The 16458-nt window shown below is 35.6% G+C and overlaps 1 protein-coding gene across 1 annotated transcript in view; it reads right to left on the bottom strand.

Moving 5' to 3' along the window:
• The window catches only part of LOC551803 (homeotic protein spalt-major), a 74419-nt gene that overhangs the window by 56640 nt on the left and 1321 nt on the right, over positions 1-16458 (bottom strand). The gene's annotated exons all lie outside the window — the stretch shown is intronic.

Raw genomic sequence — 16458 nt, 5'->3', positions numbered from 1 at the left:
ATGACACCGAAAATATTCGCGACGGAGGTCAAGAAACCGGTAAATCGGCTTTGTCGACCGGAGGGAGGGGGAAAAAAGAAAAGAAAGAAAAAAAAAAAGGAAGAAAAAAAGAAAAAAAGAAAAGAAGCGAGTGCGCATTTCCCAGATTCCATACCGCTCTGCCATTCATCCTCCTTTTTTCTCCCTCTTTTTATCATCCTCTCCGCCACCGATCTCTTCCTCTCCTCTCCACTTCTCTCCCCGCCTTTCTCTCCCCCCTTCCCTCCTTTCTCCTCCCCTCGACTGCATATTTTTCCACCATTTTCCCTCGATGGCTCGATCGATATCGATCGTCTTTGGAACGTCGTTGTCGTTCGTACCTCGCCTCGTTTCTCGCCTCGGCCGTTTTCACGAGTTTTCACGAAACTTCGGTCGCGCACCCCTCCTCCCCCTCCCTCCCTCCTCGCGCGTATCGCGTGCGTGTAAAACGTAGAACGGTGCCGTTACGATAGCATTTTCGAGCGACTGGTTAATTCGATACACGGTAATTAGATTCTTTTGTAAGAAGATTCAAGATACTGTTTTCTTATTCCATCCGCTTTCACGAAACGGCCAATACTGGAAGGAATATTTCCCCTCTCTCCGTTTCCAGAGTCTCGAATGAAATTTTATCGTGGAACTACTCGGTATTCGTGTCATTGGTTACCACGTTTCTTCGTTTTGTTCTCTCGTTGGATTATCGGCCACGTTGGATTCGGCACGTGATATCCCAATTCGTCGAATAATTATGCAAATATTATAAGAATAATATATATAAAATCAAGATGCAGATATAAATACATTAGCAGTCCTTCCTAAAAGAATTCGACGAATTAAATCAATTAAAATTCGAGATTTATTTATATTCCATTTAAATAAATATCTCTCGTATATTACATTCGGGAACGAATTGAGATGTATATGTTGATGCGAAATTAATAAAAATAAAGGATGAAAAAAAATTAATTTCTCCGGTTATTAATTTTTTTATACGACTTATATAATCCCCAAACTATACATACTCTCTAAAATACCAAAAAAAAAAAAAAAAAAAAGAACCTCGATATCATCACCTTTTTCACACCTCTCGCATAGAAATCTCCTCTATCGAGATCTATCACAATTAAATTAAACAATTGGATAAAACATCGGATATCGAAAATAAAATAAAAACGTTGTTGGAAACTCGGAACCACCATTTCACATGACACACACAAATCATATATATACACGCGCTTGGATAGACGCACGCTACATTTGCCCTCCCCTTCCCCTCCCCTCTCCTCGGCCAAATGCATAAGTGGTTCTAGCGTGTGCACGTTTCGTGACACGATAAATCGGTCTATCAATAGCCAGGTTCGGGATCGTCGACCGACAGCCACTAACGATGATCACCACAGGGGCCGGTTTGTTGATTCGTGAGAATTCGTGAGCGCACCGCCTGTTTCCTCCCTGCATTTGCATATTTCTCGCGAATACCTATTGCGGCATCCGAAATAGCGGCGTCCGCCGTGCGAACCACCACGCCACGTCCCCACGGCCGCGATACACACGAAAATATCGGGCCAGGAGCACGAGCAGCCGTATATATTTCGCGGCCCGATGAAAAACGCCCGGAATCCGACCGATTAATTTACGATCTTGGAACTGGTTTGCCGGCTTTAACCATCGCGAATTGTTTCTCTCACAGGGGTGGCGCTTTCCTTCCCTCGCCTCGCCTCGCCTCGTCTCGTCTCGTCTCGCCTCGTCTCGTCTCGTCTCGTCTCGCGCCTTCTCCCGTTTCCTTACCACCCCCTCAGAATTTTAGGAATTTTCCTCGCTCCATTGTGAATTCGACGTTGTAGACGATCGTTTACGGAAGGGATATTTACTTCGAGGTGTAATCGGCGCTTTGAACGCTTTTTTCGCGAAACGGTGGATCGTGCAGGATTTTAGAAATCTCGCGAATTTGTCTGCGAAGGGTTGTGAATCTAATAGTTAGCGAGAATGAATATTTTACGGGAAATTATAATAATGGATGGATAATGGAAATAAAATTGGAATTTATGGAATGTGCGTAATTCGTTATTTTGCGATGATTTTTCATTAACGCGATTACGTCATCGTGAAAGTTCTCGATGATTATTTACCAATCGCGATGATTCATTGGCGATGAACAATGGTATCGGTAGACATGCAAATTAGATTATTACTATAAGTCAATTTGGAGACTGGACTACTAACGGGCAATTTGCAAATTAGATTACTTTATGCGCCGATACACAAAGTAGACTATTATCGTAAGCCGATTCGTAAAACTATATACTTATATATATACGTTATCTAGTCCCTCCGCAAGACTAGAACTAGTATCGCTCGAATTGCAAATTAAATCATAATCGGACTGTTAGTTAAGCAGATCCTTGTTATACCGTTTAATACGGTATGGGTATGTTGAAGTTGTTACTACAGCCGATACATTTGCAACGCAAAATTGATAGTATCGGTTTACCAACCGAGTCGTTTAATTCACGAAAAAAAAAAAAAAAAAGAAATATATATATATATCGTTGCCATTAAAACGATAGGATTAAATATTTGTATTTTTATGTTTCGAAAGTTTATAAAAGTTATTTGCGGAAAGTATTTGCGTTTCCACTTTCTATTTCTCAATTATAAACGTGGATAGAAGAGTGTGCAACAATATTGCAATAATGATCGCGCGTCTTCTTCGCATTCTCCATTTTTCGAAACCAAAAGAAGAGAACAAGAAGAGGAGAAGGAGGAAGCTGTGGAAGAAAATGAAAAAAGAAGAGAAAAACAGGAAGGAAAGAAAGGTGTAACGGTCGACCAAGCTCGAATGGCCCGCGCAACTCGCGGAACAAACGGCGAACGTAACGATGCCGAGCGACACTTATATTGGGATCTATTAATATGCAGTCAACCTCGACATTAGACGGTGCTTAGTCGCTTGTCACGCGTATTACACGCCCGGCACACCCCCTTAATGCGTTGTCAACACCATGCCACTCGACACGATTGCTCCACCATTCGTCTGTCCGTGGTCTGTCGCCCGTAACAGCAAAACTGTTTAACAAAACTGTCGTCAACTAATGATTCGCCCAAAAGGATTCGTGCGCCGCTACCGCGCCACTATGATACGCCCATTGAAAATTTTTCCAATACAAATCGTATCGCATTAGCATACGATCCGAATGTCCCCTTCCCTCCGTTCAACGGCGCGCACTGCGCCACTTCCGCTTCTTGCAAACCGCGAATGCTTTTTAACTTTGACGATAAATAGAGGAAAATGAAAAAAGTTTTTTAGGGAGGAAGGGTGGAGGAAGAATTTTGAGGATGGATCGGTTTGTCCCAATGAAATCCAATTGACATAGTCGTTATCTTATAATACACGGTGTATTGTTAACGCAACACCAGCGGAAATTTACGAGCGGAATTTACACCTTGTTGGAGCGCAACGCAGCGTTTAGTCGAGATTTATTTTTCTTTTTCCTTTTTTTCTCTCTCTCTTTCTTTCTTTTTTTTCCATACGTATTCTAAGCTCCTTCTCGTTGTATAGGCTCGCTTTAAAATATGCGATAGAGCATGGTACAATGAACTAATTGGCTCTAGAATTTCATTCGCTATAGCATATTTTAAAATACATTTACATGTATGTATGTTTAAAACTAATAATCCATCTGGAAACTATAATCTCTCCGAGGCGAGGATCGAATAAAAGGAAAAGAAAGAAGACAAAAGATGAATGCAGATAATAATACATCATAAATTATACTTTACAGAATTTTGATCTTGACGATAAAAACTATTTGCTCTAATGTTAAGCTCGTTATAGCAACATGATCTTTTCCGTTCATCGTATACCATTTCACGCTTTCTTATCTTGGAAACTAGATAGGAACTTGTACTTACAAAATCATTTTTCTTCTCTTTTCTTTTCTTTTCTTTTCCACATAATTCTTCGAATTACTTTCGAAGATTGTTCCTTGCGAAGAATTGACTTTCTCCGTTTTCTATAGTGATTTATAGCTAGTAGTTCACAACGCGTGATTTTCGTTATAGTTAGAGCTATTAATCAGTAATTTGTTTTCCAACGTGGACGCGATATGGAATTAAGAGCTTGAAGGATAATCCACAATGCGAGAAACGAAAGTTTTTTTTTTTATTTTAATCTTTGGATAATAAGTACGTAATAATTAAAACGTGCATCCATATATATAATATATATATATAGCAATTATTTTAAACGATTGAATTTAATTTAATTCCCCTATAAACAAATTAATTAATGCTCGCGAATCAATTATGTTATGCTCCTTTTTTCTTTTCAAGTTTTTCACGTTTCGAGAAATGAAAAAATTCGGTGTAAACCGCATGGATGGACGATGCTTCTTCCTTCCATCGTGGAAAAAATATTAACGCTTCACCAATCGGTCGAGCCGATGCTCCGCGTGCCTTGAATAAAAATTTTATAACTTGTTTAATTTATGGCATAATAAAATGAAACTTGGAAATAAAAGCTGTCCAGCCTCTTTCGAGAATTTTTAGTAGTCCAGGTTCAATATCTATGTAAATTTCATATTATGTATTTAACCGTGTGAGTTTAACACATTGCTCGCGTCGCATTATTCCGCAATTTGTCCATGCGATTGTAAAAATTTATTTTTCAGTGTTATAATAAGAACCCATTCTTAGAGAAAGACTCTAATACGGGCGTCATTAATTTTTGTACGTTCGATCATATCTCACAATCGTGAGACTAGATTTATAAATTCATCGTTATCAGCTTCTTTAATAAATTAGACGTACAATAATTACAAAAGTAAATTACAAACTATTCACCTATTTGATTAATTGTGCTTTATTAATTTTATAAAATACGAGCAATTATTGTCGAACAAATTATAATAATTAAAAAATTATATAATATCTTCCCCTCTGAGAAATTTAATCGAAAGAGAAATGTTTTAATTTCTATTCGTTCAAAAATGAAAAAAAAAATTTATATCAACGCGCCAATCGAATAAGTTCCACCGTGTTGAATTCTAAATTAGTAGTAAGAAGGAGTCGAAGTCGTTACAATAACGATTTAAAAGGAAATACAAATTTTTTATTTGTATCACCTGTGGAGTAACTTTCGATAAAGTATTCGCGACTTCATCACCGATATAGATTTGAATAATAAATACAAATATACGCAATCGAACAGAAGTCAGTAAAGTAAACACGTTCGATATCGTCGGCAAGATTTTACGACGAGTTGAAAGTTTCACGAGAGACCTGTATTCTCTCGCTGTTATTATAACCCGTATTATTCGCACCTAATATAACGTCACAAGGGACGGATCGTTCAATTAGCGGGGAGGAAAGTTGCCCAATTCTTTGGCATTTACAAGTTTCTTTGGTGTCGGTGCACTCGCCACTTCGATTCCTCCTCGTCGATTTAATCGTGGCCAACACATCGCTGTACTCACCGCGATTTGAATTCAATCGGGAGGTACAATAAGTAGGTACGATTCTTAGAGGGAAAGGGGAGCGCGGGAAAGGGTGACGAAACGATTGTCAAAAACGCTGTTCACCCGTGGAGAATATTACTTTCGCTGGTTTTCCAATAATTTTCGTTTAATATAATCGATGTGAAGGAGAAGAAAATGGGATGAAATACGCAGAGACGCATTTTTTTAATCATCTTAATTCGAGGGTTGAATGAATGAAGAATATAAATAAGAGGCGTAAAAAAATTAAGATAGTTTTCATTTAAGCGTTGAAAATTTATTCCGATAAAATTCATTCGTTAAAATTACAAATTACAAAAGATTGTTGCGAATTTGTAATTTATAATTGTACGAATTGAATAATGAAATTATTAACTTCGTGATATAAATTATGTCCAAGAATTTGTTTACACTGCCAGTCCCTCGATTAGCAATGCATCATTCGTCGCGGGAATTGAATTGAGAATGCGGGGAAAAAGATGGTTTTTATCATTATTGGGGGAAAAAAAATTAAAAAAGATGAATTTACAAAAAAATATAATTCAATTTTGCTAGAATTCATATATTGTATATTTTATATGATGCAGAAATACCTAAAATTGTGTAATCAAAATGGAATTTGTTGTGTCAATCGTTAAAATCGTAATGTACAACGATTAATATTCCTCATATTTAATTTTTACGATCGAGATAAAAATCTTTAAAAATTTTTCAAAAAAAGTTGAACTCGAAAAAAAATGCGACAATTTCATGCTGCCTAAACCTGTGTGCTTGGATCAAATTGGGCTTGGCTGATTTAACATCGTCATATCTCATTAACATAAAAATGATGATAAATCAGATAATCTCTTTTAATTGATTAATTAACAGACCTGTTATTATGTAAAAATTTAGAAATTTGTATTTAAAAATCTCCTAATGAGTAGAGTAGATTCTATTTTGTATTCAAGGAGAAGAGCATATATACTTATATATATATACATATATATATTGTTTATACTGTTTCACTTTGTTTTTATTGTTCACTGGCTAATAAATAATGAAATAACATTTAAACACACGTGTTTGCATCGAAAAACCTTTCATCTTAATTGTACACACCGCTTGTACGCGTCTTAAAACGTACAATTGAACTAATATTAATTAACCAAACTTCACTTGTAACAACGTTGAAAACAAATTTGATAACCGAAAAGGAAAAACTTAAGTTCTCATTAGATACAATGAGCAATTCTTAATTTCGCTTAGATTAGAAAGAGAGAGAGAGAGAGAGAGAGAGAATTTTTATCTCGATCGATAATTAATCTACTCGAGGATTAAAATAAATAACTTAATTCTTAATCAACTAGAACCGCTAGATAAACACACGTATCCGAACCATTAAAACCGCTGCCTGAAAATACTGTCCGAATAAAAATTTCACAGTCGATCAAGATTAATGATCACACGTTCCGACTTTAATCCCTAATCATTAATTACCACACATACATTAAACATTGCCAACACCACACTAGTGCCACCCGATAATGTATTTCGAATGACGTCGAAATAACGTTTAATCGGCCGTGAATTATGATTAAACCGTCCGCGTCGCGCGCAATAGTTCCGCGACAATTTGTCATCACGGATGGCGTTTACGGTTGGATAAAAAAAAAAAAGCTGGGAAGGATGCTGCGCGCCGCTGTCCAAGGATTAATCGAGAAACACGGACTTCTGGACGTTCGGCAATTCGTATCCCGCTCGCCCCGGCCGAGTAATATCTCTGTTTTATCGTTTAATTGAAGAACGCATAAGCGCCGGCCAATCTGCGCGAAATAAATAATCCGAGGCGTTCGGTTGGAAAACTGGACGACGACTCTCTGGACTTCTGGAATCCTATCCACTGATGTAATAGTAGGCGTTACGCGTTTCTCGGCCACGGTTCATCGAGTTTCGACGATTCGAAGAAATTTAAAAAAATAATAATAATAATAATAATGATCAACTTGGTCTAAAAAGATCCGTCTATTAAACGGTGGCTCGTGTCTTGGGGAGGGAGGGGGGGAAAAATTTTCACTCACGTGACGAATCAATTTGAACGTGAATGAGCGTGTTTATTATCGGGCGAAGCGGCAAATGGGTAGTATAAGTCGTATAGGTGGGCAGAGCGATAGTAATGGTGATTTTGCAAATTCGATTGGTGGAAAGTAGAGCATTGTTGTAACGGCAATTTGCTAGATAAACCGGTAATATCAGTCGGGCTGTAATATTCATTGCTACTGATAGATTTGCAACCGGTGTTAAGTCGGACGGTTATTGGGATATTATGATTGGAAAAGTTTCGTTGGAACGTGGTGCAAGTTGATTCAATGTAGCTTGGAATGATCGTAAAACGTATTTGCTATAATTTAGAGTCGTGTTGAGGATTACCTTCAACACTGTTCTACGGTATTACGATAGCGCACGTAATGGAGTCGGACAGTCACGTTCAAAAGTCGTAGAATGTCTTCGCTCCCGTTTCGAAGAACAAAATTTTCATATTCGCGATGAGAGATTGTTGACACAATTTTTGAACTTGGAAATTTTGAATTAATGATTCAATGATATTACGCTTTTCTTTGAAAATTCGTTTAAGAGGAGGGAAAGAAAAGATTATTCTTTCCATTTCGCTTGCCATTCGAATTTTATGAGTCGTGATTGAATAAAGATCATTAGATTAAGTTTTGGATGGAGATTAATGAATATGATCGTCGTTAAAAATGGAGCAAAGTTGTGACATTCATTTTTCGATACGTGTTCTAAAAAAAAAAAAAAAAGAAAAAGATAAGATTTTTGAATCACATGAAAACATCAACATGAAAAATCATCAATGTGCACTATGATCGGTGATATCACTTATCGATGGGAAACTAATAACTTACAAATATTTGCGGAAACTTTGGAAAGGCGTGTTTATCATCGAAACTTTTTTCTCGTGACTCACTTTGTCGCGTTTTCTTCATACGAAAAATCTATTTTCGAAAATTATCGAATCAAGCATGTGAAACGATTTTAGGAAAAATTTATTTAAAGAATAGAATCTTGAAGAATTTCCAACGTAAAAATAATATTTTGAAGAATATTCAAATTGTTTCAGTTTCAAATGTCAAAAATGCGTTGATGGCCATTCGAATTCGTCGTCACACTTTTCGTCACAATTTATTATAGAACGTAAATTTCACATTGTAACGATGATCGTAAAGTTTATAACGTTTAACATAGCCGCGAAATTTTTGGTAACGCGAAATTGCAGTTTTTTCGCGGAAAAACAAAAAAAAAAAATTCAATTCGACGATAATAACCCGGGACGGGACGAAGCAATTTTTTATTACATCCGAATCGAAATAAACTACGTATAACCCGATTTCTTTTTACAAATAAAATAATTTCTATTCAACATTCAACATTCAAAGCAAAATCAAAGAAAAATCGAATTCTTTCCGGAATAACAACCGTTTCGAAAAGAAAATTCTAATGGTTGCGATAAATAAAATATTTTTTATTCAACAGCTTCCTCGTAAATTGAATAATTCAAATCTATTTATATAATTTGATAAATTGCGCAGCATAGAGAAGATCATTTTCATTTCACATGAAGAAGGTAATTTCTAAAATAGGAAACGTTTGACCTCAGTGCTCTAATCTCGATATCTTTCGACTAAATTTACATTTGCCCGCACTTAAGCATAAAACGTTAAATTTAATAAAAGAGGGTCAGGAATTCGATCTCTTTGCATTTTCTTTGTCCGCTAATTTTATATATAATTATTATTTAATTAAGTAACGAAATCTTACAAATCTCGCCAAATACTCTTCGCTATTATTAACGAAGTTGAAAAAAAAAAAATTCCTATTATTTCACTATCGCTTCATCATTAAATCACTACTACTTCATTATTAATGAAGATACGCACGAGTTTCTATTACAAGATTCTTATTAATGAAATTACAGTTTCTCATCGTTTCATTATCATATCAAATTTCAATACCGATAAAATTTTCTCTATCGTCGCTCACAATAACACCGATAATAAATCAAACGTTACGTTAAACTCGAAATTTGTAAATCTCACCAATTAGAAAATCACCATTGTTTCTATCGTGAGTTAAGTTACAAATTTACAATACCAATAAATATCCGGTATCGACCTCCGCGACATTCATAATAAAAAATGAAAGAAGTTCGTAAAGCGAAGCCGTAAATACGAGTCTCACACAGGTGATAACGAAAAAGAGAGAGAGAAAGAAAGAAAAAAAATTCACTCTCCAAAAATTTGTAATTTCTCAATTCAAACCGATCGCCAAAATAGTAGCCCGATTAACGATTTCGACAAATTCGAATTCGGTCCAACACAACGCAGCAATTTCCAATTTTCCTTTTTTCTTTCTTTCTTTCTTTCCTTTTTTTTTCCACCCGAATCCGGTTTCGGTGTCGTCGTTCCATCAAATTCCTCGCGATATCCACCCCCTCCATCGCACAGTTTAGCATTACAAATACTGGAACCAGCTAGGGGCAAAAAATACGAGGATCCAGCAAAGCCTATCATCGCGCCATTCACCGGTGCGCTTCTTATCTGCGTTTCTTTTCGAACTGCGTGCCGCGTGAGATTCACGAGGGTTCCGTGAAATTTCACGCGAGCGATTCCCCCTGTTTTTTTTCTTCTTCTTCTTTCCTTCTCTCTCTCTCTCTCCTTTTCTTTTCTCCTCCTCCTCTTTTTTTTTTCCTCCTCCTCCTCCCCTTCCCCTTCTGCCCGCGCAGAATTCGATCTCAAAGGAATTTCACCGCTTCGCATGGTACACGTACGAGTAATCAATTAGCCGGTCGACTTTATCGAATAAAAATTCCTGGGGAAACTCTATTCACAGGCACCGGTACAGTTTCGATATTGCACGAGATTGTGACTCTCGGTGGTTATATGTTAATCGTGCGTTTGTACGTGTGCACAATAGGTATCGAAGCGAATGGTTTCGTAATAGATCGTGGTACACGTTCAACGACAACGAGCAGCGTGGATGCCACACTGTGTGCGCGCGCCAATGGTACGTATCTGAGAAAGTGTGTTATTATTTAAAAAAACGTTCTCTTTCGAATTTCGTTCCTTTTGATAATTGGTAAGCAAGTATATTCGCTGGTGGTCGAGAAAAAATTTTTGCAACGGTTGTTGCTTGTGATAAGGAATTGGGTGGATACGATTGTTATCGAAAAATGATAACGATAATTGATGAGAACAATTGACAGATAGAATTCTATGAGATTAATCTGAGATTAATCTCTTGTTGAAAATTAAATTTTCCTTTTTTTTTTTAACTTGTTATATTTCTGTACAGGTATTGTTATTATTGTTATTGTAGGATCGTTTATTTGTTGTTAAAAAATTATTTTACTTTTATACTGTTACTTTACTTTTATACTATTTGAAAAATAATAGCCGGTTAATAGTCGGTTTAATTTTCCCTATCGAATATAATAGGTCACATCAATTTTAACTGAAATATTTATTTTTAATGTAACGTTTTCTTGAAATTTTTTTTTAGCACATTGTTATCAACGACAGATAACGGGACGATTTTGAAATTACGAACACTGTTCAAATGACGTGTTATTCTGTTATTCTAAAATGGCGAACGTTTAAATCGTCGTCGTTTCAACGGGGGGGAGCGGAAAGTGAGTGACTTATGCCGTCGCAGCTAAAGCTACGAGTTAACTTCAGGCTAAAATCCTTGTCGCCTTCTAATTTTATTAAAACTGATCGAAGCCTTTAAAAAACTCGCGCGCATTATCATTCTGCAAAGCATTTTACTTTCCTTGCTCTTGGACAAAAATTGTTTACGGGAAGGAATAATACACAGTTATCATCGTTGGAAAATTAACGAAAGAAAAAGTAAAAGGAAGATCGCTTCGTAAATATTTTTTTGTATTTCAATAACAATTCGTTTCGTTCTTTTCTGAAAAATCTGCCTCTCCATTAAAACGAAATGAAAAAGAGAGCGAGAAGAAAAGTTGAAATAGTTGAAATGAATATGCAAAACCCATTTTGAAATTAAAATTATTTGAATGACTTCAAAATGCTTTGTTATTAGAATTTAATCGATATATTCATACAAATTGTGTTCCAGATTGTTTCTTTCGGTTTTTCGAAAATGAAGAAAGCGAAGAATTATTTGTTTGCGAAACACAGAAGAAGCTTCTTCCGATGACTTATGAAACCTTCAGCGTGAGAAATGCAAACAATCAGTTTGAAGAAATTCTCGACAAAGTATTAACCCATTAGCTGCTATTATATTGACGATTTTTTTAAAATTATAAAAGAAAATTGATAGATAAAGATCTTCAAATTAAATTTATCGTTATAATAATAAAAATATATATGCATGTAAAATTATTTTAAAAATAAATAAAAGTTGAATTAAAAGTTAATTAATTTTATATATAGAAAAGAATATTTATATTTTCGTGTTTTATTTATCAAATTCGTTAATCCTTTCATAAAAACGTAGAATACAATCGATGAAATAATTGTATTCTGAATGAAAAATTCCAATTACAAAAGAATTATAGGAAAAGTATTTTTTATTTACTAAATTTAAATTAGATTTAAAATTCTAATTCTAAATTTATTTAAACTTCAATTCATATTCAATTCATAAAGAAATTTCCTGCGACTTGTCGCTGGAAACTTTTCATACATACTCCAACTGCTCGTTTCATTTGCCATGCTCATTTGTTTATCCAGCCGGTATTTATTGTAACGAATGCAAGAAAAGAATTGAACGGAAAAAAAAAAATAAAAAAAATAAAAAAAATTGGCGCTAATTACGCTTCATAAAGAAGAGAAAACCGGTATGAGAAATTCGTAAAATCATCGGGAGAAGAAGTTAAGATTGTTGTCCCGTGTAATATGAACCGAGCGTGAAACTAGTCAAAGTCTTCGGATCCCGCGAAAAGAATGAAAAGTTTACTTGCAAAAACTGAATAACGAACTAGTTGGAAATTACTTTTAAAGAATACGACAAAATTGAAGACACTAATTTCGATGAAACTCCGGTGGACAACAAATAACTTTCCATCCAGAAGAAATACGAAATCTAGTTGAAAAGTCGTGTCGAGACAATTGGAGAAAACTTTAAAGGGGGGGGCGTGTTTCTTTTAATTAAAAGCGAATATCGTTTAAGAGTGAAATAAAGAAAAAAAAAAATATTCGAAAAATTGTAATTGAAATTGCAGCCATTTCGACGATTAACATTTTATTATCGCTTAATCATCGATCCGATTGAAATTAAAATTTGATTTGTTATTATTAAATTTGCAATATGTAATTGGAATTTTCATTCGCACAAAAAATCTCTCGAAATTGTGTAAAATGTTCTGAATGGCTCTCATTCCATTTATTCAAAACTTTCTAGCTAACGTTAGACGTTATGCCAGATTAAAAAAAAAATATCACCAGGAGGCCGTCCTCCGTGTTAGCTAAAGAGCGTGTCGTTGTTATTCACGAACCCTCAACTTCTTCGTGACTGGAAAATTGCTCCTTAGGAAACGTCAAGGCCGCCTAAACTTCGCCAAATCCAAGGAGAGGACGCAAAACAGCCTAATAATTTCATCGAGTTGGCTGCAAATCTCCACGATTGTGCGAACGACCCATCTTTATTATTCGAAGCCTCGTTCGATGCGAGGAAATACGATGAACATCTATTATCGGGTGAAATACTACGGTATTAAAATAGCCTATGGAATAAGAATCGTACGATTTGAAAGAAAAGAAGAATATTTTATTATTCGGAAAGAAACGTTCCTGATGGCTTCTAAGAAGTTCGCAATTTTATCGATAATGAATGAAGAATAGAGGCGAAACGAAACAAAGGAATTGAATCGATAATGTTATTGAACGTTGGAGTTAATTTCGAGAGTGAAATTTATCTCCACTGTTTGACATAAATATTATCAGGCATATGTTAATTTCATTTTTTTTTCTTTTGTTTTCGTCGTTTACACTTCTCGTTCAAGCCTTTTCTTTATTGTGCACGAAAATTGACGTGAGAAAAATTATCTTCTCAACAATATTCATATCGGTATTTAGTTAAATTTTCTTCGTCGAGATCGAGGAAGATGGACGGATTTATTTATCGACAATTATAGATAAATCCTAATTTATCGATCTAACGGGTTAATTTAAGATTTTCATTAATAATTTTCAAGCTTAATCAACACTTATAGAATTAAGATGCGACAACCACGTCAAAGGAAAAAGAATGCTCGAAACTCGCGGAGAATTTATATTGGAAATTCGGAATTCGAAATTATTTTCTTTGTACAATTGCTTCCCTTTGCCCCCTCCCGTAACTATCACAATTAGAGCGTTCGAAAAACTAACCCTAGATAATCAGAAATTTACCGTGAAAAACGAGACGAAGTGAATATGAAGAGGCGATCAATCGAGGCTTGCAAACAAAGAAAAGGAGAGTACTACAAATTTCACGGAGAAATTATGTCAAATAACGATACAAAATAATTCGAATCATTATTTATTTTCATCGTAATTGGAGCGTTCGGTAAACTAATCTTAAATGATCAAAAATCTACCGTGAAGAAAAATATAAAGTCGAGAAGAAATTAATCTATTACGTCAAATGAAGAGAAAGAAAATTATAAATATAACTTCAGAAAATCCGTTTTGTTTCTAAATATAATTAGAGAGAAAAATATTATATTTCTAAATGGACGATCCATTGCAAAAGAGAAGTTCTATTTGCCAAAAAATAAAAATAAAAATTAAGAATCTATTGAACATCGAAACAAAATAATTCGAATTTTCTTCATTTTCTATAAAAACGAAAAGACGATTTTCTTCAATTACAGCAATTATCTTTAGACAACAATGGAATCAATTATGAAAATGAGATAAATAAATTAGGAATTAAAAATCTATCAAACATCCTTCAAAACATCTTTATTTTCTTTAAAGAAAGTCGCCATTGGAGCGATAAAAGATCGAGCGAGAACAATTTTTCAATATCGGATACAAAAAACAAAATAACTAGGATATCGAAAAACTATAAATTCTCATTAAATATCAAAACAAAGCAATTCGAATCTTCTTCATTATTCTACAAAAAAAAAAGCAATTTTCTTTAATCGCAATTGTAATAATCATCTCTAAATCGGCTATGCATTTGAATAAATTTCTTTGAGAATCGACAACAATTTTCAACATCGAATCGCAATCGAATCAACAGAATCTCTAGATCCCCCACGCAAAATTGTCATCAAAAAATAATTCAACATCGATTCGTAAAAACCCGCCTCTTTTTATAAGCCATGCCTCAACGGTGTCGAAAAAAGTTGTCGAATCCTGGACAATGGTTTGCCCGATCCACGAAAACGAAAACGAGAATCCCACGCGCCTAATCCCGCGCGCCTAATCGCACGCGTCTAATAAACGCCCGCAGCGCGCGTGGACATAAGTGACAAGTGGCTTTAGCGCTCGTTGCGTTTTCGAGCGGGTCATCGCACCCAGAGAAACGAGAAACCTGTCCTCGGCTCGCGTTTTCTCAACCAAGTGGAGTCGCGCCACTGCCACTTCGAAAAGGAGCCCCGGCGTGGCGATCGACTTCTCGAAATCTTTACCCGATATTTTCTACCCGAGCGTTTCAATGTTGTTAGTTCTTAATCCATTCAGCAGCATTCGATCCGTCACGAAAAAAGGGGAAATTTCTCGCTCCTCCTCGTCTCGGGGCGGCCTCTGATTCTGGCTCTGACTCGATCGAAACCGAACAGGGAAGAGATGATTTCTTGCGAATTTTGAAAGCTAGGAAGAGGCGCGAAGCTCGAGGAGATGCGGAACGATCGGTTCACGTGTCGCGACGCGAGAAATCCGACGGAGAGCTTCCGTGAAACGAGTTTCGATGACACTCGCGACTTGATTGCCGCCGACGGCTACCATTGCATTGCCTCCGTTTCGTTACCACTTCGTATTATGCTTATAACTTTACACATAAAAATGGAAATTCGATGGGAAATACTTGGTCATGTATTTTTCTACTATCGTATTGATTAAATTATAATAATAACGGTTGTTTTTCGTGCGAGTTGACAGTCTCGATAGACAATTTTTTGATTTTTATTAGAAAAGTTTAACAGATTAACGACTGGTAGAATTCGATGGTTGGTTCTTATCTAAATCGAGGAAATACGTAGAATTTGAGGAAGGTAATTTAAAAGGAAGGACGTTTCGTCGGTAACTTTTTTCTTTTTTTTTGTGACGTCAATTGGATGATCTACCCGAAGTCCGATGTAAAATTCAGTACCTGATGGAAAATGTCTTGCTTATCCGGATGGAAGATCTTTTAGAAAGTTTTCGAGAGATCAAATGAATCTTAGATCAGGGGTGATAATAGAGAAAAACTTGGGATGGATATTATTGAACGGGGAGAGAGGGGGAGAGGGAGGGAATACTTGAGAGTTATTATTGCAAAATAAATAATTTTTTTAATTTCGTTTCGTGGAAAAATTCACTCAGAGAAGAAGAAAGACTAATTTGAAAGTATCGACGTAAAAGAAATTTTTTTTCCACGTTGGTTGGAAAAAGAAAAAAAACAAAAAGAAATCTAACGAACGTTATAAAGTTTTCACTAGACACTAATTACTATTAAATATCAAGCATTCGAACACATTTGAAACGTTTGTTCAGAAACTCTAAAACTATCTAAAACTCACAAAAAGTACTCTCCTCGATTAATAATGGATCGAACTCTGACGGATAACACTAAACACTATCGATGCTATGAATTTTCGATTTTCAAAATTTCCAAACGAACTTTGAACGCGCCACACGTCGTTCGTAGAACCGTTTACAACATCGAAACTGTTCGTACTCGAACGATCATTTATTTATCGGGATTCCGTCACTTTTGATCGCGAGAAAAAAAA

The sequence above is a fragment of the Apis mellifera genome, linkage group LG6 (assembly GCF_003254395.2).
Source record: "Apis mellifera strain DH4 linkage group LG6, Amel_HAv3.1, whole genome shotgun sequence".
Classification (NCBI taxonomy): Eukaryota; Metazoa; Arthropoda; class Insecta; order Hymenoptera; family Apidae; genus Apis; species Apis mellifera.
This window is presented reverse-complemented; position numbering and strand designations above follow the sequence as displayed.